Raw genomic sequence first — 24,684 nt, 5'->3', positions numbered from 1 at the left:
GAATCTCACAGACCACTGACTGAACCTCGATAACCTTAAGCCTTGGTCTTGAGCTTTTATCGAGCTTTTTTCCGAGGCTCGAAAACTTGTCGAGCCTTTCAAAAGTTGCTTATCGAGCTTTCGAGTCCTATCGAGTACTCGCACAGGCCTAGGATAAGATAGTAATATTTACAGCTGTCTTACGAAAGAATTTCAATGCTGAATGATGATGATGAAAGTTGCACAAAAATCAAGTTGTATTAAGCATTTTGTAACATTCATTTCAAGAGAGCGGTTTAAGGGTGGGTTTCTGATTGGTTGCAACGCTTTTACTTTTCTGTTTACTGTTTTGAAAAAATCCCACAGAAACTTTTCTCATAGAAATAACATGGGTTTTTTTTGGAAAAAAATCAAAACAATGAAATTTGTTACTCGTGTTTTAGAAAAAGTATAAGTTTGTTAGTTTTGGGAACGGTCTTAAATGAAACTTTACACTATAATCTAGGATAATTTTTCTTGTTTTTAAGAACAATTAATTTTAAGTATGTTTAATTTAATTTTTCAAAAATACCTCGATTTGCGATTTTTTACCGTGAATGTGCTATTACTCTCGGAGAAGTCAGCATAATCAAGTTCAGCCTTTTACAAGGTTAATATTCCATATAGTAATCCCAGTTATTCTACTTGATGAGCTTACAGTGAAATGCCCTAACGATGGTTAATTAACTTTAGTAATGCCACCTTCAACCTGATAAAATCGACGAGTCTAAATCGCTAAATTTAGTTATAATTGATCGATTTTGCTAAGCCATAGATTACCCATAACAGGTAATCTATATTAACGATTAGAGTTAATATAGCTAGAAACCGATGCCGGACAATTAAGCTAGATTACCGATGTCGGGTAATTAAGCTAGATTACCGATGGTTGGTAATTAAGCTAGATTACCGATGGTTGGTAATTAAGCTAGATTACCTTTGGCTGGTAATTAAGCTAGAATACCAGTTGGCTGGTAATTAAGCTAGAATACCAGTTGGCTGGTAATTAAGCTAGAATACCGTTGGCTGGTAATTAAGCTAGAATACCAGTTGGCTGGTAATTAAGCTAGAATACCGTTGGCTGGTAATTAAGCTATATTACCGGTTACCGGTGGCTGGTAATTAAGCTAGATTACCGGTGGCTGGTAATTAAACTAGATTACAGACCGCTGGTATTTAAGCTAGAATACCGGTGGCTGGTAATTAAACTAGATTACCGGTTACCGGTGGCTGGTAATTAAGCTAGATTACCGGTGGCTGGTAATTAAACTAGATTACAGACCGCTGGTATTTAAGCTAGAATACCGGTGGCTGGTAATTAAACTAGATTACCGGTGGCTGGTAATTAAACTAGATTACCGGTGGCTGGTAATTAAGCTAGATTACCGATGACTTGTAATGAAGATAGATTGCCGATGACTTGTAATGAAGATAGATTGCCGATGGCTGGTAATGAAGTTAGATTACCGTTGGCTGGGAATTAAGCTAGATTACCGGTGGCTGGTATTTACGCTACATTACATCTGTCTGTCACTCTGTAACGGTGGAAACTCTAAATTCATTCTTATTGTCAAAATTACTCAAAATTTATAAAACAAATCTATCTTTCTAATTCCAATTTTAAAATTTTAAAAAAGTAACCAAATACACAAATATCAATTCAAAGAAACTAACGGTATTGTTCGGTCAGCTGGGGACTCTTGAATGCGGGCATTCAAGATACCTTGACAAATCAAACCCTTTAGTAGCTACCCAAAATGGGAGTCCCACCTACTGCAGAGGTTGTTCGCCCCATTATGTCCATTTGTTCCGCTAAGGTCAACGTTTGGAACTTGCAAGAGTGACCCCTTTATCTTATTCATTCCTAACCTCTCCCTACATGTAAATAGATTTTCCCCTTACAAAAATAACTAGAAAAACAAGGCTGCCAAACCAAATATTTTTTGTATAGTGATTGTTAAGTAGTTTTAAGAATATGGACACCTGCAAAATATTTTTGAACTCGAAAGTCGGGAATGTCCAAATGACGTAGAAATACGTAGATGGTTTTTTCCATAAACAGACCAACGTGTTCGCGAGGACGCGAGGTTCCGAAAGATTTTTGTGAACAAGAGAGAGTCCGATCGGATGCTTCGAGGAGCATATTACACAACCTTTGTAGGGAACGAGTGTATCCCAGGGGTAGTATGCAGCTTTAACCACTACCACTCTCACACTCACCTTAATTAATTCCCTTACAACTCGAAGAGGTAAATAACTTCTTTAAATAACAAGTTTTAAGGTAAAATTTATTTAAATTCCGAGTTTTATCGGTTGCGACATTTTGTAAAGACCTTACTATGAAAATAAGTTCATAAGATCTGTTCCATAAATTTGTCACTGATTACAGAGAGCTTGTCATGAAGATCAGTAGTATATAAATAAGAGTTCAGGATAAGGGAAAATGGGCGTTCTTTATAAATTTTGCCGCCTCATAGTACGGCAGAAGCCGACAAAGTAGTACGGATTAACAGTATACGAATCAACGAAGGGGATTGGATTTTCGCCGTTTGAGAGAACGTGGGAGACCGAATTAATTGTACGGCAATTATCTGCCTAATCATCAGTAGTATAGATACTTTACGGTCCCCAAACCGCACAGTGGAAGGTAGGGTGGATGGTGGATTGCAAGATGGCGGATGAGAAAACGGCTAAGATGGAGGGTTGTGTATAAGAACTTTGATCGACGCACCCGCTCTCTCTTCTGCATGTTCGTTTCTCGGGTACCGTAGTACAAACGATACAGTACAAACTACAAAGATGGAGTAAATTATGCATTAAGGAATAAACATAATTTTATTATGTTAATTAGATTAAAATTCGAATCATTAATTTCACCGGTAATAATCAAATTGGTAAGGGGTTGAATCCACGGATTGAATTGGGGGAATTATAACGTTACCCCTAAAACCCGGCTGGGAAAAATTATATTTACCCCTGAAACTCGGATCCATCGAATGTACCAGATTACTCTGGAAAAAATTAAAATTACCCATAAAACCCAGGTAAACGCTGTATTAATCCATGACGTTATTACCAGTAATGTACAGTCAAAGGGGTTCTAACTCAGATGTTATAGATGGTTCCAATAGTATTGATGGTATCAGTGTTATTTATTCTTTTCTCTGACGTCATATTTTGTTTTTCTCGGTATCCACCCTGCCTTCCACTGTGCTGTTCTTGGACCGGCAAATATCTACTACTGATGATTAGGCAGATAATTGTCGTACAATTAATTCGGTCTCCTTCGTACTCTGAAACGGCAAGAATCCAATCCCCTTCGTTGATTCGTGTACGGTTAATCCGTACTATCTTTGTCGGCCTCTGCGTACTATGAGGCGGCAAAACTTAAAAAGAACCCCCATTTTCCCTTATCTAGAACTCTTATTTATATACTACTGATCTTCATGACAGATTAGAGACTGTTAGGGAAAGGTGTTATTCGAAAGGCCGTATTAACCTGCTAAATTTGGAATTTCTAAAGTTGATCCAATTTTAACAAAAATACTATTTATGCAGAGCATTAAATTTCTACTCCTATTTATTGTCGTTTAGTTTTAATATTTCACCTTTGATCTTACTTGAATTTTTAATGATGGGTTCATTTTTCTTATATTTTTGTACAGTAAGCGTTAAAAATAAATATTTTTCATAGCGTAAGCAACGTATGTCACCTATCAGGGTTTGTAACGATGAAATTGATTGGGATTTTGAGGGAAAACGGAATGATTTGGCAGTGTCACACAAGGGGCCATCTCTACGAAAGGTTTTTCCACTTTTGCAAATATAAGGCTAGGTTGGCGAAAACCCCAATAACTAATGCTCATGATTGTCCATCTTATAAATTGGATAGACTGTTTGTCTCTTTCTGCATAGCCCGCTTTATGGGAAAGCGGTGATAGAGACAAGAGACCGCTTTTTATCAACGATTTTATGGCCTTTGCCATCTAGGTAAAATGTTTCTACCTTTATGAAACACGTTATATAATTAAAATTGGCATACAATTAATCTTAATTTAATAACCAAGATAATATAAGTAATATTTATAATATTAATTATGTTATTAGTTACCCAATTTTCTCTTGAAAAGTTCCCTCTTTTTAAACAGATGTCGCTAGAGAGCTTACAAGGAAAATAATAATACTTGTTCCACTCTGTGCTGTAATAGCGCCAAGTCAAACGAGATAAAAACGCGACGCCAACCGCTTGAGAAATTGGTTATAAATATTTCCAATGAACTCCCTCGCCTCTTTCTCTTTCCTCCGCTTATCTGTATTAAACCTTATCACCAAACAGACTAATAGCTTGAATTCGCTTCGGTTTATACTTATTTTCGAGTTTGCCACGTTAATATTAATTTAAACAAATTTATAAATGAACAATAAGAAACATCCATTTTAGTTTGTATTTTTGTGGTAAATTATTTATTTGAAATGAAGGTATTATGTTATGATCTTTGAAATAGTTTTGGTTTGTTGCTGATATATGCGAGAATGAATAGCATTTAAGTTGCCAGGCAAGCCCCTCTAACGGTATGCTCTGGCTTCTCCTCAATCGCCTTAATCTTTCGCCTTTTACTAAAGATTACCGTGGGGAGGAGCAATATAATGAGCCTATAGGCAATTTTTGAAAACTTCACTCTCGAGTGAAGTTACTTTAAAATCCAATATCAAACACAATAACATACTTAATAATATTTCGAATTTCGAAGCGATTCACGAGCGTTCAACGAAACGAAAAGTCTCAAGATTAGGTAGTAGTTTCGATTGCTTAAAGAATTGAGTCGTCAGATTTGATACCGCCAAAAGTTCAAAAGGAACAGTGCAGGAGCGTCTGAGCCCCCAATATCCATTCAAAGCGTGTTTACATCACGGATGTGTATTGTACACCTCCGTGTTTACATCTGCTCGTCAGAAGCAAGGATAAAACGACGAACTACGACAATCGGCTGTCCTCCAAATTCAAGGCTTCCGCAAATTGTTCACACAAATGTCCTTTTATATCCTATACTGTGACTCTAATCTTTATACACCATTGTAATGTATAATAGCCCATATTAGCTAAATCGAAGTATTATGTATAAAATTAAAATTTGAACATTTTAATCGGTTTTTGGGCGAGTCGACCTTTTTTTTCTTAATTATTTCAAAATTTTGTATCTTGGTAAAATTTTTAACCGGTATTAAATTTTAATTAAAAAGTGCATTATAAACTAAACTTGCCTCTTAAATAAGTAGTCCTAACAGTATAACTTTAGCTTAACCAAGTCATTCAATGTTGCAATGAAAACTCATAGATGGCACCATAGTCTTCGCAAACGATTTGTTTTATCAATAGTAAAAATATTGAGGATACTTTTTTAGCCACATCGTAGTATACGATGAGGTTCTTAGTTTGACCCGAGCCGTAGTAGTAACAGTAGTGGCCGGAGTTTTCGCTATCGTTATCGTTAGATTTTAGCTTAAAAGGAACGCGATAGTACCTAAACCCACCAATAGGTGTAGCTAAGCTCGGTTAGAGATTTCATTTTAATTAAAATTTTTTCACGTCGCACCCGCGAATTGAACCCGGGTCGCTGGCGCAGCAGTAAGGTTCGCTACCACTGAACCATAGAGACTCGAAAGAACATTCGAGTTTTTATCGTTAAGTTTATCTCTAAAGTGTCGGGGATGTGGGAGGGTACCTCTCTATCTGTGCGGTCGGATACTTTTGAATTTTTATCTGTGGGGTCGGACAATTCTGATTTTTTTTTACTTTAGGTTTTATTCTCTTTTAGGTTTTTATATTTATTTTCTTGTTTTTTTTTCTTTTAGGTTTTTATATTTATTTTCTTTTTATTTATGAGCTGATTAAATAGATAACGATTTTTCCCGTTTCCTACCGCGCTCCTCGTGTGTTTCGTTCTCGTTCGGTAGCTTTCGGTAGCTTTGGCGGTTAATTCAAATGTGTCTCAAGAGTCGAGGATGGGGGCGAAGCCCTCTTATTTGTGGGGTCGGATACGGGGTCGGATGCACGGTAAATCATTTAAGCATTGTAAAAGATAGCGATTTTCACTCATTAGAGTAAGGTAGAGAGGGGTTATCCACTCATTAGGGTAGGGTATAGAGGGGCAATTCATTCGATGTGGCTACTATTACGAGCCCTTGGGCTGTCTTGTTATTAGTGTTTTGCTATCTTCTTTAATTTACGGTAGTAGTTTGGTCGGGGCTGTTAACAAAATAATATCACTTGCATTTAATCCAACAATGTTTGATCAAATCAGGGTCTAGTTTTGAAACTACCAAAATACGAAAAACAAATTACAAAAATCGTAAACGTAATCCAATTTCAATTATGACATACGTTTTTACTAGAATAGTTATTTTAGGCCAATTATATTTCAGTTTTTAGCCGTACATCGTATGCTGGAAATCTACGATGGGGCTATTAGTTTGTCATACAATGGAAGTAGTCGGTGTGGTCCTGTGGATGTTGGGTTACTTGTGGAGCTTGTTTTGAGCGATTACCTTTTCTAACTTTTCTTATTTCAGATTTTTGGCAAGCAGAGATATGCTGGAGAACATATCGTATAGCTACTGATTGGGAAGAACAACTGTTACAAACATAATTAAGGACACGTGCAACGCTATTTGAAAAGTGCACTTTCCTTTGTATGTTAAGTTGCCTTCTTCAGCAGAGGAGTGGATCGAAGTGGCGAAAGACTTTGAAAGACAATGGAGCTTCACAAATTGTATAGGTGCTATTGACGGTAAACACATGCAAATAGCTAAACAATCTAACTCGGGCTCAATGTTCTATAACTACAGGGGGACATTCAGCACTGTATTGTTTGGTCTTTGCGATGCACATAATAGATAGAGGTGGGCAGCTATGGTTGCCAAAATGACGGGGAATTTATGGGAATTCAGATTTTGGTATTCCAGTGCAACACGAACAACTAAATATTCCTGAAGGAAGAATCTTTCCCGGATCAGACATAAAATTTCCATTGTAGGATATGAAGCGTTTCCGCTTTCGCGGGATATGAGACCATATCCTGGCAAAGGCAATTTGACCAAATGAATTGTTAACCTTCGTGTTAGTGGTGCTAGAATGGTTATAGAAAATACAGTTGGTATCATGGCAGTGCGCGGACGAATTTTATTGCGCACCCAATATGGAACGCCAGAAAATATTGACAAAGCTACAGTAAGTCACCACAACTATCTATTGAAAGATGAAAGTAGAAATCCCTCCACATCGAGAAAGTATGCACCAGCAGTGTTTACCGATTACAAAGATCAAATTGGCTTGCTTAGAAACGGACGTTGGCGAGAAAATGTGGGGTCTTTCATGATTAAAGACTTCAGAACGTGATCAACCTAAAAACAGTAGACTTGCTGGAATAGCCTTGGCAAACTAGCTGTGCAACGAAAGAGCAATTTTTGGACAAGTTGAGGAAGCCAACAAACAATAAATTTAATTAGAATTAAATACGAATTGAACATTTGTACTTTTATTGAGCTATTGTTGAAATCTGTATATTTAAATATATGACGGTTAAAGAAATTAAGGAACTTTTGCCAGGACTATCCGTATCATAATTAAACGACTAGTAAAAAGACAAATAATTTCAACCTCCTCAGACAATTCTGTTTCATAAAATAGTTTTTCTTCTTGAAACCTTAAATTGCTTTGTTTTTCCTATCACGATTTCCATATCTAAGTAATAAACTTTTGAAATATAACACTTTTGATTCATCATTTTTATCTTGTTTTTTCTATAAATTTTAGTTGCGGCATCCAAAAATGCGATCATTTTGTAATCCACATCCTTGACCTTTTTTGTTGCTGGGTTTGACTAGTTCAGGTCATAGTTCCAGTCGTTTCTATTTCAGTTTTCAAGGCAACGTCTCTCTTATTGTCAAAAGTCTCTTGATTAAAAACAGTTATATCAAGGTCCCTGTAGAAAGATTGAAACTTGGTTAAACCCTGGATTGGTTTTCAAACTTTTAATGAAATTCTGCTGATAAATATGAAATAACATAACATACGGAGAGTTTACTCCGTTAGCCATGTTGTGTAAGATCATACTTGCTTCATTACCATTCAGCTGACTGAGCTCTGACTCCTCAGCTATGTTATCAACTTGACCTTGAACAGGTGCGTTTAAACATGGAATTAACTAGCGTTAACAGTTAGTTCCATGGTTTAAATTGCTAAATGTTCTAATGAGATTGGTCACTGGAATTAATGTATTATTCAATGAGTAAAGAATTACTGCCTTCGCGACTCTACTGTTGTGCCCAGAAATCCATCCAAAATTTAATATAATTTCAACTTCGGTATACAATAACATTGTCAATTCCAGCTCCGCTGGATTTCTTTAAATGTCAATTCCCTCCGCAACTTGAGATATCAGTCTCTAAGCCCTTTCCATTTCGTAGTAAGTTCGGTTTCTAATGGTATGAATATTAAAAATGTTATCCACGAAACGTTATACGAAACTTACTTGTACATTGTAGCATAGTTGCGATGGAACTCATCCTATTATCTTTCATTACAACATCTTTGAAGCTAAAGTGCTTCTTATCTCAAAGATATGGGTGTGCTCCAATTTCTTCTAGCAGAAATAGATTTAATTTTAGAAGTCGGAATGGAGAACGGTTAGTATTTACTTCAGTCCGACTCATAGCCCAGTATAGAGCCCCTCCCTCCAAAATATCTTATTGACTCACTTCGTTTTGATAACGTTACTGACGGAGGCGGGTCATTGTTATTGTCATTTTAAAATATTATTCTAGAATGTAAAGACTACTTTCTCGGTGATTAATAACGCCCACTATATTGATATAAAATTCCGCAATTTATCCTTTTAATCACCAAGCGCGAAGACATGTTCACTTGACCATGATTATTCAGAACACTCAGTTTGGTCATGAACTTTCAAGTAAACATAACCCAAAAAGATGAAGGCCCTTATATGTTTATGAAAGAGGTAGTTTTTACCTCTCCGAGTGACGACGATGTCATGAAGAAGCATTTCACTGGACGTATCTGTGTGTCTATCACCGCGTTCACAGTTGGCAAATCGGAGCAAACGTGTTCGCAGAAAGAAATTTTTGGCTTCTACTCCCGTCGTTAGGATTAAGAAGTACACGGCTATCGGCTAGGATTGCGAGAAACGTCTAGCCTCCCAATGGCAGGGCTTCCACCAAAGGTTCCCGCAATTGCGAGTTTTCTTACCATTTATTTTGAATCCATCGCCTTATTTACCCTTAATTTCCAAAAATTATTAAAGAGGCATACTCTGGAATTCAAACGTCAACAATAGCTATGTTTAAAATGATTTTAGGAATAAGGTCTTAAAACGATTTAACTAGAACTCAGGTAAATTAATGACGATAAAAATGATTAATATCATTATACGGTATGTGTATATTATGTAATATTTTTTGAATTGATTTAAGATTCATTATCTACATTATTCGATTAGTATTTTTAGTAGGTTGTATTTTTACTTAATATTCCGAATTTGCTCTTTATATCTACGATACACGTATCTGTTTTACTCCTAGCAATAATTCTTCTTTACTTGTTATTATCGTTTAAAGGGAGGGTGAAATGGAAACTCAAGTGATTATTCCATCTATGCTTCTACTAATCATAAGTCCAACCCGCACAGTGAAACATCCAAGAAATGACACCAACTTTTTTTAAAACTTCAATTAGTTTGTAGTACATCCAACCAATCGTGTAACTCCCTGCTTTTTTTTATACAAAATTCTCGTAGCACGCTCCGTGTCGAATGAGATTTATCGCGAGATTATATAAAATTTGCGCGCGATGTGACAATCGTGGTGCAAAACACAGAGCGTGTCACGAGAATTTTGTTAATTAAAAGGCAGGGAGCTACAAGATTGGTCGGAGGTTTCATTTAAAATTATTCGTGAAATCTCTAATTTGTTTGATTTTAGAATCATTCGGAGATATTTCCTGTATTTGTAGAATAATCGATAAAATCGCTTGATTTTCCTTTCACCCTCCCTTTAAGGGCTTGGCAGGCACCTAAATTTCACCGAAAATCCGGTTTTTAAATGACGCAATCTAGTTCTAAATAACTACGGTTAGAGAGAAATATTCATTCTCACAGAACTTAGCGAGGAGGGGACAAGTAAAAGTCTTGGAACTATTCTTTTCTTTCAGTTTGTTTCTTACGCGTGAATTTCAATCTTTAGAGGGTTACCCAAGCGAGGGTTGTATTGGTTTCCAAGCAAAACGCGCGGCCTTTTTCGGTACGCAATCGAAGTACGGGCAGATAGTTCTATCCGCGTTTTACCATCCAGTAATATTCTTAACCATTTCCTCGATTGCAATTTCACTTCCGATTCAATGACCGTTTTAAGCATGTGTATATAATCGAATGTTTGATTTCACCGTTGTAAAAGAAAGCTGAAAAGAAAGTGAAAAAGCGGTGGGCGCTAATCTTGGGGTGTATTATCAAATGTCCGCCCACTGCCACTGGAAAGGGTTTTACATTTTCGAATTTAACGTTCGATACGTAGGACTTTTAACGCTGTATGTGTGGGTTTATACTTTATGAAACCTAAAAATTTCGAGTGTAGGACTGAGTTTCATTCTTATACTGCTATTCTTATAAACACTGTTAAAAGTGAAGGTACATATCTTAAAGGAAAGTTAAAGGCCTACATTAGATTTTATTATTCTAAAACTGAATTATTGAATTCGAAAACACGTGTGTATTTACAATATTATAAAGCAATAAACCAATCTTCAAAATTCCAAGCCTTAAGCCTCATACGAAAATGAAGACAAACGGCTAAAAACCTTTGTTGGGCTAATCCGACAGTGTAGGCGGCTTTAAGAAAACTTAGTTGCTCGCAATTTTTTTTAATATTATAGATGGATTTATATTCCAATTAAAAATATTCATGATGTTAATTTTTTTGGAATTAGCTAGGAATTTTCCTTTAACAAAACCCGATTGATTAGGCTTTTCGAAGTTCCTGTAGGTGTCAGGGATACGTGATCGAGGTCGTTTCTCGTAGGATTAAAGAACTTAAAAACCGATTTTAAAAAATCATGGCAGCCTACGTAGAGTCTGACATATATTTGAAATATAACTTTGAAAGAGTTTCGCCCAAACTGTATTCACCTACACGAAGGTATCTCTAAATAAAATTGGATTCCGAATTTATTCTGGAGGATTTGAATGGTTCTCTTCTTGTATATTTTATAAACGTATTGTGGTTTGTAATTATTTTTGTGGTGGAATGTATAGTTTCTAACATTTTAGGTTTTCAATTGACCTTATTAAATATAAATTACACTAGCTAAAACATGCACTTTGGTGAACACAAACTTCGAGCAATGAATGAACAAAATATGAAATAAAAATTATTTTCAATTAAAATTAATTTAGTTAGTAGATGATATATTTGGGACTAGTGTGAAGTTTAATGTTTGTATAATCTAAAATACTTTACGCAAAGTGAGTTGCTTTTCACAAAGAATTAGGAAATAGTAAGAACTAAATGAGTAAAGTTATTTTAGCTTTGAATAGATTTTATTTTTTTGCTTTTAATTCTCTATAACAGATATAATAAAAAGGTCTCATCACAAATAAAACTAGTTGTTTAATTTCAACACAACATGGGTTATAGCCGTTGAATTATTAAATACTGTAAGTGATTTTACTTTGCCTTAAATGGTGTCATCTATGGTGGCTTTTATAAACAAATGTTTGCTTTTGAATTTTCTTTTAGTTTAGTCTTCGTAGTTACCAACGACCTTTTGTAAAACATGTAAGCTTCGAAAACTTCCCAAAACGCGGCGCCACCATTAGCGGAGTATTAGAAGGTTCTTGACCTTTATTTCTTCTTAGCCATCATTGGACATGATAAATACTCTCCGCTTTTATAAAAATCGCTTATACTAACATCTAGGCTCTGAGGTTTCCTAACTTACCATGAATAACATTAATTCATTTATGAATCATTTAAGGCTTCTCCGTTTGGTTAGAATAGATTTTACGAGGCTGCATCTCAAAGTCTAGATTCGATATGAATGAGTTCATTATGATTACGTTATTAAATCGTGGCCCTCGCATACTAACTTTTGAGGTTTATTATTCCGCCGCTTGTCACCGCTTGATGCGCTCTTAATCCCATCGTTTTAAATTTAAAATCGTGTCGCAATCCAAATCCCGTACTGTGCTGGAGAGAGAGAGAACAGACACTCCATCAAAAAGTTTCATACATGATTCCTTTTATCTATCCGCCCTTTAAGTACAAATACATGGAAGATACCTACATGCTAAAAGTGCCATCTTTCCAGACGCAAACCACCCCCCTCCCAAAAAAAAAACAACCAGGCGCGTTCTGTCAAATCCGCCCAAAACCAGAAGACCATGAGCAGGCCTTGATGAATAATGTTGGAAATGAATAAACGTATGCAGGGTTCATACAAACCTGGAAAACAGGGAAAACTTGGAGAAATCAGGGAAATAAATAGTTGACAAAGACCTCAGGGAAAACTAAGGAAAATTTGCGTCAAACAGGGGCCGAGTAATTAAGCAAAATGTTCATAAACATATCCTTCATAGGATTAACAATACACTAAATTTTGGAGGCTCATAACTCTGGTTATATTAGAGATACGGGGATGTGCTTTGATTATGTAATAGTCCTATTTGCCTCCCCCTACTTCGTTAACATTTGCTCCATAGGATATTCCATATACGGGAAAAACCTGGAAAACTCAGGGAAGTATATGGGGAAAAGCCTGGAAATCTCAGGGAAATTGGTTTTCCAAAAGTTGTATGAACCCTGCAGGCCCTGGTATTCTTTATCTCTTGCAATAATGAATCTTAATACCTGTTTATGTGCAGTGAACAACGTTTTGCACGTTATAGTGTTGCTTTACTGCCTTTAAAAGTTAACCAAGAGATGTTTTGCGACTTTTGGTAAGCATTATTGTCAATTAAAAAGGGCTCTATGCACCTGAAATGATATTTGAAACGCGAATTGCTCTTCAGTTGCGTTTTTTTAGTTCCGAAGATTTTTATCATTTACTTAATTTGATAATGTTCTACAGAGAAAGTGACTTAGAATTGGAATCGAACGCTACGAACATGTCTTTTTAAGACGACCGGTAAATAAAAGGTTAACAAGTCACCAGTGTGAAGTAAATGAAAGAGCCAAAATGAATGGCCAAAATCAAAGTATAACAGACTCCCTGATATGTCACAACAATTGGAACGGATCTCAGTGATTGGCTTGCTTCTTAATAAAATATAAAAATTCAACAGTTCAATTTATTTGCATCAAGTTTTCCATTTAGGCCTTATAGAAAAGGTCAAGATTAGAAAAGCAATACGATGTACAATCGGGTGGTACTGGCTAATGCAGTTTCAACTGTGTTACATTTTTCAGCATAAAACCACCAACATAAATATGAGCTTTGCGCGGAACCTAATGTTACATCAGCATTTAAATGTTTGCTCAAAACGAGCGTGTACTTCCGATATCGTCTTCAAAAATATATCATAAACCTAGGTGTAGGAAGATCACAAAGACTTCGGAGTAGAGGTAGCGAAACCGCGCTTGAAAGGGGTTGGTAGAGCTTGAATTGCTTACTACAATAGAGGGGATGAAACGCGTAACGATTTATAGTTTTTGCTTAACGGGGATAGGGAAGGAATTTCATGAAAGCGGAAGAAGACCAGTTGACCCTGACACGGCTAGCTTCCAACGCCGTTCGCTCAAGGAGAAAGCTGACCTGCGCTGCCGTTGTTGAAAGGATAAAGCGCTCCAGTGCACCCTTTCATTTTCCAGTACCTAATCCTCCTTAACGCGTGTTTATTATTATTATGATTGTAATTCAAAATTAAAATCATTAATACCATATGTAATACCGTTTTAACCATTCGAGGTCATTTTCAAAGGGCTATGGTTACCTTGCAATTGAATAAAAAATTTATTACTGTAATACCATTCATTTATCTCAGCCTCAGTTTCTCAGTTAAAGTTTTAATTTCTTGAATAGTGGTAACGTTCTCAACTAAGAATAACGGCTTTCGCCAGGTCATGGGAGATAAAATGGCCATTCGTTCACTATATTTTGGTGTAGATAATGTTTAATAAACAAACAATTTGTCAAATAAAAGTTTAAGGAACAAGTATACTTCAAGTACGGCAGTTGATAAAATTTAATAAATAAATAAATTAACAATGTCGGAAACTCATATTTTGATAAAACGTATGCCGAAAGTCCGGCATTAATGTGGTAATTTTCTATGTTTTTCGATTTTGGTTGGGGTGAAGAAAATTTTTGTAAATAAATTAATAAAGACTCCGACTGTTGCAATATAATATTAATTGTTTCCATTGAAACGTATTATTCTGACATCCCCTAAGGACAACGAAGTGTTTTTTGAAACATCAATGGGCTAGATAAAGATGTTTTCGTATAATTTTTGGAAAAAAATGGAACTTGAAATGAAACATGTCAACAAATATCTAGTTAAAAATTATAAAATATCAATCTTATATTTTATAAATCACCGGTTATAAAACATCAATGTCGAAGACTTCTGGGAGAGCTTGTTGAATCATTTCCGAAAATATCCTGTGAAGTTATTTGCATAAACCGCAAATTTTAAACTTTTAAATTTCTTCGACGCCATATATTCAAAACATGTAAATCCGCTTTTGAGAATTTTAATTGATTGTCTATCAATTTGATTTTATTTCTAGTAGGCCTAGTAGTAGTTTTGCTCAAATTTAATAATTGATCCCCTAAAGTCCATGGACGTTTCGCAGTATTTTAAAATTTATTTTCTTAATTAAAGTGTGTTTAATATATGTGATAAGACGGTGTTTTTTATTCAATATGGCCCAGTTCAAAAAGTTGTGAAGTATAATACATTGCTAAGCCAAGATCATCTTGGCCCCGAAATTAAGGAAGAAATTGTAGGGGACTATAACTTAGTTTAAAACAATATAAATATCGAAGTTAACATTTCAAGGATCTATGAAATACCAAGCAAAAAGAAGCGTCTAGCCGCCTAGGCTTACCAAGTAAACTAGGAGATGTATGTAAACGAGATACCGCATATGAACACTACTATATTTTACGGAGTAGTTCTAAGCTGATTTAAGGGCCAACTACGAATTAACTTAGATTACACGTGACATCGGCACTTCATACTTTCCCTCTCATCGACGTTTGATATAACATTTCTAAGGAAAGAAGTCCCCTAATCAATGTTTGATATGATATTTATAACAGCCACATCGTACCGTACTTAACAGGCGTACAGAAAGTTTGTGTGAATAGCCCCTTAATTCGTTGCTAAAATTATTACCCGTAATTCTTACTTTAATTATAATTAAAATATAAGAAACGTGAGTTTGTAGCCCCACGATGCAAACCTATAAACAACGCTAAAATTATTAGCCGTAACATATGCCTAACTCTTGAAAAACGTACTGAATATTTGAGTGAATAGCCCCTCGATGCGCTATCTTTAATTGTACTAAAACGATTACCCGTAATCTTTAATTCAATAAATTAACCTCTGTTGTATAAGTAATATAGCGACACAAACAGAAAACATGAGTAAATAGCCTCTCGTTGCGAAACTATTAACAACGCAATCCTTACTTCTATAAGTTTACTTCGGTTATAATTGTAATAGCGCGTCATAAAAGAAAACTTGACAGTAGCCCCTCGATGCGAAGCCTTTAACAGCGAAAAAATCATTAACCGTAACATATGTCTAATCCTTAAAAGACGTACCGAACGTTTTAGAATTTCAGGATCGTATAAATCACCAACGAATTTTCAAACTAATACTAAAACATGGTAGGCCTACTATGACTTTTTAAAACTGGGGATTACACAGTTGTAACCAGTAAAAATGTAGACAAATAAGACAACGGTATTTTGAATTACACAAGAGGCACTTAAAATAGGCGAACTGAAGTGGTTTCAATGGCATTTTCCCCAGCGGAAATAAGGTATTGAGGATTCTTCCTTTTAGAATATACAGCTAATCATATTTGGTTACGAGAGTTTACACTTTCTATAGCTTCTCAATCTTCAGGCGGAAGTTAAACTTTACTACCTGATCTTATCAAGTTGTATTCCGATCCCTGCCAAATGTACTGTACATCACATATCTTTAACCTTATATGAAATTTGAAATCATCCACTGATGTAGGAGTAAAAACTTTGAGATGGGGTATTTTTATCGCAGTATTAAGTAAATCCATGTAAAAAAAGTAATTTATTCATTTTCAAAGCAGTATACACCATTGTTTAAGAGATAAAGAAAACGAAATAAATAGCGTTTCTGACGGTATTTTCGGCGCGGCTTATATCGCGAAGGGAGGGTGATGAACGGAGCTAGCGGCGTTATGAACTATAGTTTAAACTTTAAAGACAGCACTTTTACGTGGGGGTTCAGGAACCGGATTGTGGTCTGAGCCTCTTCCTAATTTGCGATTGAGGCCATGCAACCTGAAAAAAAGTACTAAATTCTCGAGTCTCTTACCCTCGGTTTTATTTTAGTTGGCTTATAAACCAAGACGGCTTGTCGATCGGGGTTAAAAATTGAAAGTTATTAAACTGTGTGGGATATTGAGAATTCGTATGACATAAAACCTGGGTTGAAGATCCTGCTTGTGAGTTAACATAGAAAGAGAGTCGTGAATTCACGTAACATGGAACCGTATACACTCTTCGGAAGATTATTAATATAATACCGCTTTTTTAAATGTACATAACGTATTTAATTTCATTGATAAAACACTAGCCAACGTTGTCTGTTTTTTAAAAGACTGAAAACCATGTAGAGTTTTCTGTATGCGTAGATAATGAACATTGTTGTAGTCTTAATCCTCACCCGCATGATAATATTTTTAAGAAACTAACCTAATTTAGACTCCCTAATTCCGTGAAAAAATTCTTAACTAGATTAGGACTTCCTTTACGGGTTTAATGGCTAAGGATTCACAAACACAACCTTGATAAACTCATGCAAATTAAAAACTTTACATTCTGTTACTGATATCAACTATTCAGTTAGGTCAAATTCGGTGTTAAGTTGCATAATGAACAAACATACGACGAAGTCAACAGCTTTCTGAAATATATGTAAGGTTTAAAATGTAAAAATATTTTCAAGTTGATCGCTTATTAAATCTGTTCGTGATAGTCATATAAATATTATATTAAAACCACTTTTTAAATAGGAAGTTCAAATATGGGCCAGGACAGATACGCTAAAAAAGGGCTTGTCCTGGAACATTTGAACATAAAGATGAAAATGTTTACATGGGTTGTAAAGATGGCGCCGATAATTTAGACTTGGAAATAATTGCTTTTGGTGTTTATTACGTAAATGAAAATTATCTACTCAATATAGGAATTTCGAAAAGATTTATATATTTGAAATATATTTCACATTTCCCACAGCCATTTTTCACGATGGTGCCCAAAGTATCAGTAGCACGTCTTCAATATTTTTGTATGATGTTCAGACGGACTTAAACATTATATTTGCAAATTTTCTTAGTTTTTGATGAATATACAGTATCTAAATGATATTTTGGTCGGCCATTCTCCAAAATGGCGGCCAATCTATGTGATGAATGGCTTTGATATTCTAGTATGAGGTTCACAGAGCTCTCATTATAATACATACCAATTTTCATAATTTTCCAACAACATGGTGAAATATACTGTACGTAGTATTCATGGCGGCCATTTTTCAATATGGCGACCAAACTATCAAACACAGAACTGTAAAATTTTACCATTATGTTCATGTGGTTCCAATCATAATGTGCACAAATTATTATAATTTTTGAAACAGAATGTAGAATAAATTGTAGCTGCAATTCCCAGCGGCCATTTTCCAGCAGGGGACTTTTAGTATATTTTTTGATGGGTCAAAAACAACCTATGCACCAATTTTCATCTTTTTGTTCAAATGTTCTAGGTTAAACTCTAAAGGTCCTGGGCTTATATGTCCGAGTTTTGTCATATAAAATAGGTTCAAATATTGTCCCCTTTCGTTATACTTGTTTTTATGCAGTCCATTTCTTACGTCATGTTTATTTGGGTCTTCTTGGTTGCTTAGTTGCAGTTGAGTGTTGTGGTCACACTTCTTAGGCCATGTCGTCAATGTTTTTTGTTTTTTTTTTGAGATTTTGGAAAAATTTGTGGAATCTCGGGTTATTGGAAAATTCCGAAAATCTTGGGTTTCGGTTTGGTTATTTTATAAATGTGGTATTTGACATTCGGAACTGAAAAGGGTATTTCCTTTCTAGATGTAAGCTTATGTGGATATATAGTGTATGTTGTTTTCCGCGTTTACATTTTGCGAATGTAAAGAAAAACGCTGGCAATTTATTGAACGGGTTCCGCAATTTTGCGGCGAAAATGGTAAAATCGAAGATATTTACTACCTATGATGGTTTGCAGTTCATACCCGCCCATTGCATAGTCTTATTCTGTTGCACACCGAAAACAAACCGGATTCTTGCTTCGACATCCATTGGTATAATTCTGCACTTCATAGACACCAATATCAACACATTGCCTTCAACTCGACAATCTACCATATGTTAACAAAAGGGAACGAATGAAATACGCGATTACACAGTAAGGATTGTGACTTCGGAAAACATGACTAATACGACGAGAATAAATTCCATGAATCGGCAGTTCCTTATATAAATAAACAAAGTTACAAAAATTCCTTACAGTGGCAGAAAAACTCTTAAGTGAGTCCCAACGAAATCTGCTAGACGTCAGGAGTGTGGCGCCCTCTTTCAAGGAAACAGTTTTGGGTGAAACGACATATATTTCCTGATGAGTCACATACCTGAATAATGACATCTGTCCAAGGCCTCTAGTCCTTATTTTGTACTGCGTACCTGAAAAACCCAGATAATTGTGACTGAAAGTTGGTGACTTTTTGTGAATGACCTTAACAAATTAATTTTTAACCTTAGCTACTCTTTTATAAGACTGATGGTGGTAGGTTACGTTTGATATATGTATTTTCAATAACACGAGTATAAAGTCATCATTATGCGTATCAAATCGCTGTTAATTCAATGAATTGCATGGTTTTTAAAAATTTTAAATACAAATTTCAAACGACTGTTAAATATTTTTATATCTTTTTAATTCCACTCGTGAATATGTTAGCCGCCAACTGACCACGTAATTATAGGTCTGGTCTGGTTAGGTATGGATCGGTTTGACCAGAAGCCGATTAGGCTTTACACATGAAGTACGTAACAGGTGCCTGGGAGAGCTACACGATATTGTCTAAGCTCCTAGGAAAGAACCTCCCCTTACGCGGAGGAACAAAATTAGGTAACGCGGCTCTTACGGATCCTTCGATCCTTCCGCCTTAAGAACCAATTTACCTGGTACGTAAATTAGGGAACTACTATAAAGACTGAATAGGGTGTCTAAAATATTCTTTAGATAAAACTATTCACAATACCAAAGATTATTTGGGAGTAAGGAACAAAGATCTTATCAATCTGGGTAGCTTTTGCTTGGACTATTTAAGACGCCGTGTATCTGTTTTTTACGAGGAATTTTTTCTGTTCTCGCGGTTACGGCGAGCTCAGCCGCCGGCGGCTCGGGAATCGGGATAGCGCTGTTACCTAGCCAAGGCTTAGTGTAGTTTTCGTCGAGTCTACTATAATTCGCAGAGCTATTTTTCTGTTGAAATTAGGGTACTACTATAAATATTGAGTAGAGTGTCTGAAATATTCTTTAGTTAAAACTATTCACAATACGAAAGATTGTTTGGGAGTAAGGCACGAAGATCATATCAATCTGGGTAGCTTTTTCTTGGACTTTTAAGACGCCGTGTATCTGTTTTTTACGAGGAATGTTTTCTATTCCCGCGGCTACGGCGAGCTCAGCCGCCGGCGGCTCGGAAATCGGGATACCGCTGATCAAGGTCCGTAAAATCGCAAAAGCTCGACCGCTGATACCTAGCCAAGGCTTAATTTAGGGTAGTTTTCGAGTCTACTATTATTCGCAGAGCTATTTTTATGTTGAAATTAAAAAAAATCTTATAATATTTAGTTGAAGACTTAATTAAATTACTGAAAATTTTCGAAACTTGAGCTTTAAAACGTTGAATATAATATAACAACTAACGAACGATTACGGTATTTTGCCTTCCGAGCTTTCCGGTTATGTCGACGGCGAGGTCGAGTCGAGGTCCCATGCAAGAAAATAGTAATAGCCGTCGCCGATTGGTCTGGCATTAAAGCGGTTATCTACGGTTAGGGCTTATGATTGGTTAAAACCTTTTTGTTTTCGTCTGCTTAGTTTTACTTCGGGAATGTCATGAAATCCATGGCCAAAGCTATGGAAAAGTGGGACTTACGTACTTTATGTGTGAAGCATAATCCGCTTTTGGTTTGACCAGTTTAAGTTAATTGATCGTGTCTCGTGTCAGCATTAACGAGAAAATGTTTTATATTGTTTTTTAAACCTGAATATGAAGAACACAGATTCCATGTGTAAACCTGTTAGGTAAAATACGGGATTAAGAGAAAATAAATATGGCTATTCTCGCTTTTGCGACTTTCTCCGTAAAGTTTTATGCAAGTTCGTCAAGCTTGTAAAAACTTCATCGTTCTCTTTTACCTTTGCGAGAGCAAATAGGAATATACCGTGTGGAAACTTCGCCGGCGTCCAGTCGAGATACTTCCCCTTACGCATTTGTGTTATGCAGTGAAATTTTATGGGATTTACAGGCGCTATTGGGATCAGTTCATTTCAGTTCCACTTAATATCAAAGGTTTCAGTTTTGATGTAGATAAATGAAATGCATAAGTGTAATCATTGACGGATTTTAATTAGGAAAGAAAAGATGTCACTTGCGGAAACCAAATAGCCCAAATTGAAGTTAATCAAAAATTTTCAAATTTAAACATTAAACTCTTCAAATTCATTTTTAATAACAAAGCATTAAATTAAATGTTCAAAATGTCTTCCGTCGACATTGACACATTGCCGACAATGGAATTCCCAGATTTCTCTTTCGCGAGTTAACATCTCGGGAGAAACGAGAGCAGCCGCTCGCTGAATTCGGTCTCGAAGGCTATCAAGTGTTGGTGGCTCAGTGGCGTACACAAGGCTTTTGTACATACCCCAAAAAGAAAAAATCCACCGGCGTTAAATCTGGCGAACGAGGTGGCCAAGCGACTGGACCACCACGACCGATCCATTGGGGACCGAATTCCGCGTCTAGCCAATCCCGAGAAACACGTGCAAAATGCGGTGGTGCACCATCGTGTTGGTACCAGACTCGTCTTCGTTCTGCTAAGGGAAGATCGTCTAGGGCATCGGACACTACGGTGTTTAAGAGATCAACGTAACGATCTCCGTTTAGATGTTCTTCGAGGAAAACAGGTCCGATTACCCGATCACCTAACAATCCACACCAAACGTTGATCCTCCAGTTTTCTTGGTAATGATTCGCCCTTAGCCAATGGGGATTTTCCCTCGCCCAGTAGTGCATGTTTTGGCGGTTAACTGTACCGTCCCGGTAAAACGTACACTCATCACTCGTAATTACGTTGTTTAGGAAATTTCCATCAACTTCAATTTGGTCCAATACCCACTGTCAAAACTCTACACGTGGTCCAAAGTCTTGTGGTTTAAGATGTTGGTGAAATTGAATTTTGGTAGGGGTAAAATCCTTCACCACGTGTTGTATTTGAACAATTTAATTCCGCTCCGAATGCCCGTGAACTGGTGTGGGGATTGTCTACGATACGCCTTACTACTTCGTTTCGTCTGCCCGCCCCGTGTCCAACTCCTTGTACAACTGGCGGATGATGTTAATTAAAATCCGTACTTGATTACACTTATGCATTTCATTTCTCTACATCAAAACTGAAACCTTTGATATTAAGTGGAACTGAAGTGAACTGATCCCAATAGCGCCTGTAAATCCCTTAAAATTTCACTGCATAACACCAATGCGTAACGGGAAGTGTCTCGACTTATTTTACTTATTAATACTATGGATTTCCACGGAAATTGGGTCCTATAAGGGTCTTCACCATGTTGTGATGAATCAGGTTTCAGTTAGCGATTAATCATGGGAGTAATTGAGGTTTGTAAAGGTGTTAACGAAGACTGTATTACGAGCAAATCGCCACCTGCAGATACGAATTAGTTGGCACCTATATGATAAGATCTTTATTACCTAAAACATAGTCGCCCGCAAACTTGGCCTACAGGAATGCGCCACACTACCGACTATTACATTTGAAAACGTATTCGCAATATCCCAACCGTGTTCGCAGTTCACAGAAAGCAATATTGGCTTCTAATCCATTGTCAGCATTTGGGTTAAGATGTACGCGGCAAGGATAAAGACATAATAGCGTGGATATATAATTGTGGTAGTTATTATCCCTTCGATGATCGAGTTACCTTTAACAGTGCTAAAATGATTACATACTTATCGCTCAGAAAGTTTTACTTTACAACGTAGACTTATGCCGACGCATACTTATCGCATCTTATAAATTTCTTACATGAAATTATAGCCAGAAGCGTTTGAAAGGGAAAAAATTCGGTAAAACACCCAATAATTGTAATATCCCGGTGCCCTAAGACCATTCTAAAAATAACGCCAGTATATACTTTTTTTTGCTTTTAAATTCCCCTAGATTTCTTAGAATTTTGAAACAGGGGAGCGGTATTGAAAGAGTGAAATCGTCTTACCGACGGGTATGAGGAATTTTAAAGGGAGAGTGTATAGCTTAACCTTAGTATCATAATTCCTTCCTTTTAAGTAGACGAACGAAAAATATCACCTCACCACAATTATCTCCCTTTCACCTTCCCTTCAATGGCGAACGAAAAATTGTATAATACCAAAGGCGAGTATTCTGGCACAACAGGAACTACAACAACAGGGTAGGTCAAACTAAGAGCCTCATCGTATATGTACATCATACCATGTGGCTAAATAGACAATCAAAACACTCCCGACCGAGAAAAACTACCTGCAGTAGTTGAATTCCTACTGTAGGAGGGAAAATATACAATGCAGCATATGCACTTCTCGTTACGCGACAACTGACGTTTTTAATACGTAGTTTGGTCAATCCCAATTTCACCCCATGCATCACTTGAGAAATGGGCCCAATTATGCCTTCCAAGGATGGGTATGACTTCCTGATACCAATACATGCCGATGTAATATTATGATCTGAAGGTTTAGTGGTTATTACGATCTAATGTGTAACGTGAATTTGACATTTTCACCACATTTACTTTTGGTTTTCGGTTTTCCCCTGTATTCGATCCCTTTCCATCTCTCCCAGTTTTCTCCCTCAACATTCTGGTCTTTTAAGTGTAAAGATACCTGTACTGAGTATAGGTAAATGTTCTGATGAATTCGAAGGAGAAGTAGTCTCCAATCGTTACCAGTTTCTTCATATGAAATGATTAAGGTATTTTGGTCATTCCCAGTTATACTGAACCTGTTCACCGGGTTTAATTTACCGCGCATAGAGTTAGCAAACGTGACGTCAGCCAATCGCTACGCTACTAGGAGTTAAAAAATTGTAAAACAAATGGCGATTATTAACACAAGCTTTCTCGTCCCTCGGAAATAGCTTTCCCGCTAAACCATTTTTTATTCGTAAAAGCACAGTTCAAATTTGTGAAAGCAAAACCAATGGAGTAAACTTAGAAAATATTGTCACTTAAAAACGAGGAAACATAAATGGTAATCTACAATTTTTAAACTTCCAAAGGTCGAATTAAATGATATAACCTATATTGGAGATGTAACTCTATTTTAAAAAGATCTCAAAAGGAAAGGAGAGCGTTCATGCTTGTACATATAAATTATCGGTCAGAAAAATGGACCGTGATCTAATTGAGGAAAATATCTCAGATATATTTTACTAGCGGCGTATTTCTTCAGTATATGAGTGGGTTACACCAAAGATAATACCGAGACAAAATTAAGAGGGTTGAAATATCTGTATCTAGAGGTGGGTGCTCTATTGATTAACCCCCGCAAAAAAAAGTTATTTACTTTTACGCTTCAGCTAAGCATGGAGATGTTTTTAGCACATATGTAGGCATGGTTATTTATTGAATGTGCTTTTACTTGCCCGTACTTTCAATTTAAGCAAGAAAGGAGAATAGATTTTAACAGGGATAGATTTAATTTTAGAAGTAGGAATGGAGAACGGTTAGTATTTACTTCAGTCCGACTCGTAGCCCAGTATAGAGCCCCTCCCTCCAACACCTAACGAAAAGTTTAAATTGTCTTATTGGCTCACTTAAACTACGTTTTGATGACGTTGCTGACGGGGACGGCGAAAAATACCTAATTCCTTTTTACCTCTGTCGCTATGACACGCCTGTTCTTTCATTTTCCTCCGTCGCGTGGAGGGGGGTCCGGGACTTTGACGCGCACCCAGATTACTCTGTTCTCCATTCCTACTTCTAAAATTAAATCTATCAACGATTTTAATAATTATTTTCAAAGCCCCGTGACATAATATTAACATCTTTAGCATGTAATGCGATTTAACAAAAAC

General features: G+C 36.3%; 1 protein-coding gene and 1 non-coding gene across 2 annotated transcripts in view; one reads left to right on the top strand and one right to left on the bottom strand.

The window, feature by feature from the left end:
• Nucleotides 1-24,684, bottom strand: part of LOC149602820 (ATP-binding cassette sub-family C member 1-like) — a 449,544-nt gene that overhangs the window by 26,121 nt on the left and 398,739 nt on the right. The gene's annotated exons all lie outside the window — the stretch shown is intronic.
• LOC149602838 (U5 spliceosomal RNA) lies at nt 4,593-4,711 on the top strand. Its single transcript, XR_016377314.1, has one exon. It is a non-coding gene; the product is annotated as a U5 spliceosomal RNA (small nuclear RNA).

Source organism: Phalangium opilio, unplaced genomic scaffold (genome assembly GCF_054372755.1).
Source record: "Phalangium opilio isolate 3A_F unplaced genomic scaffold, DU_Popi_V2 ptg000352l_1, whole genome shotgun sequence".
NCBI lineage: Eukaryota > Metazoa > Arthropoda > Arachnida > Opiliones > Phalangiidae > Phalangium > Phalangium opilio.
Note: the sequence above shows the minus strand (reverse complement) of the source record. Positions and strands in the feature narration are given on the sequence as shown.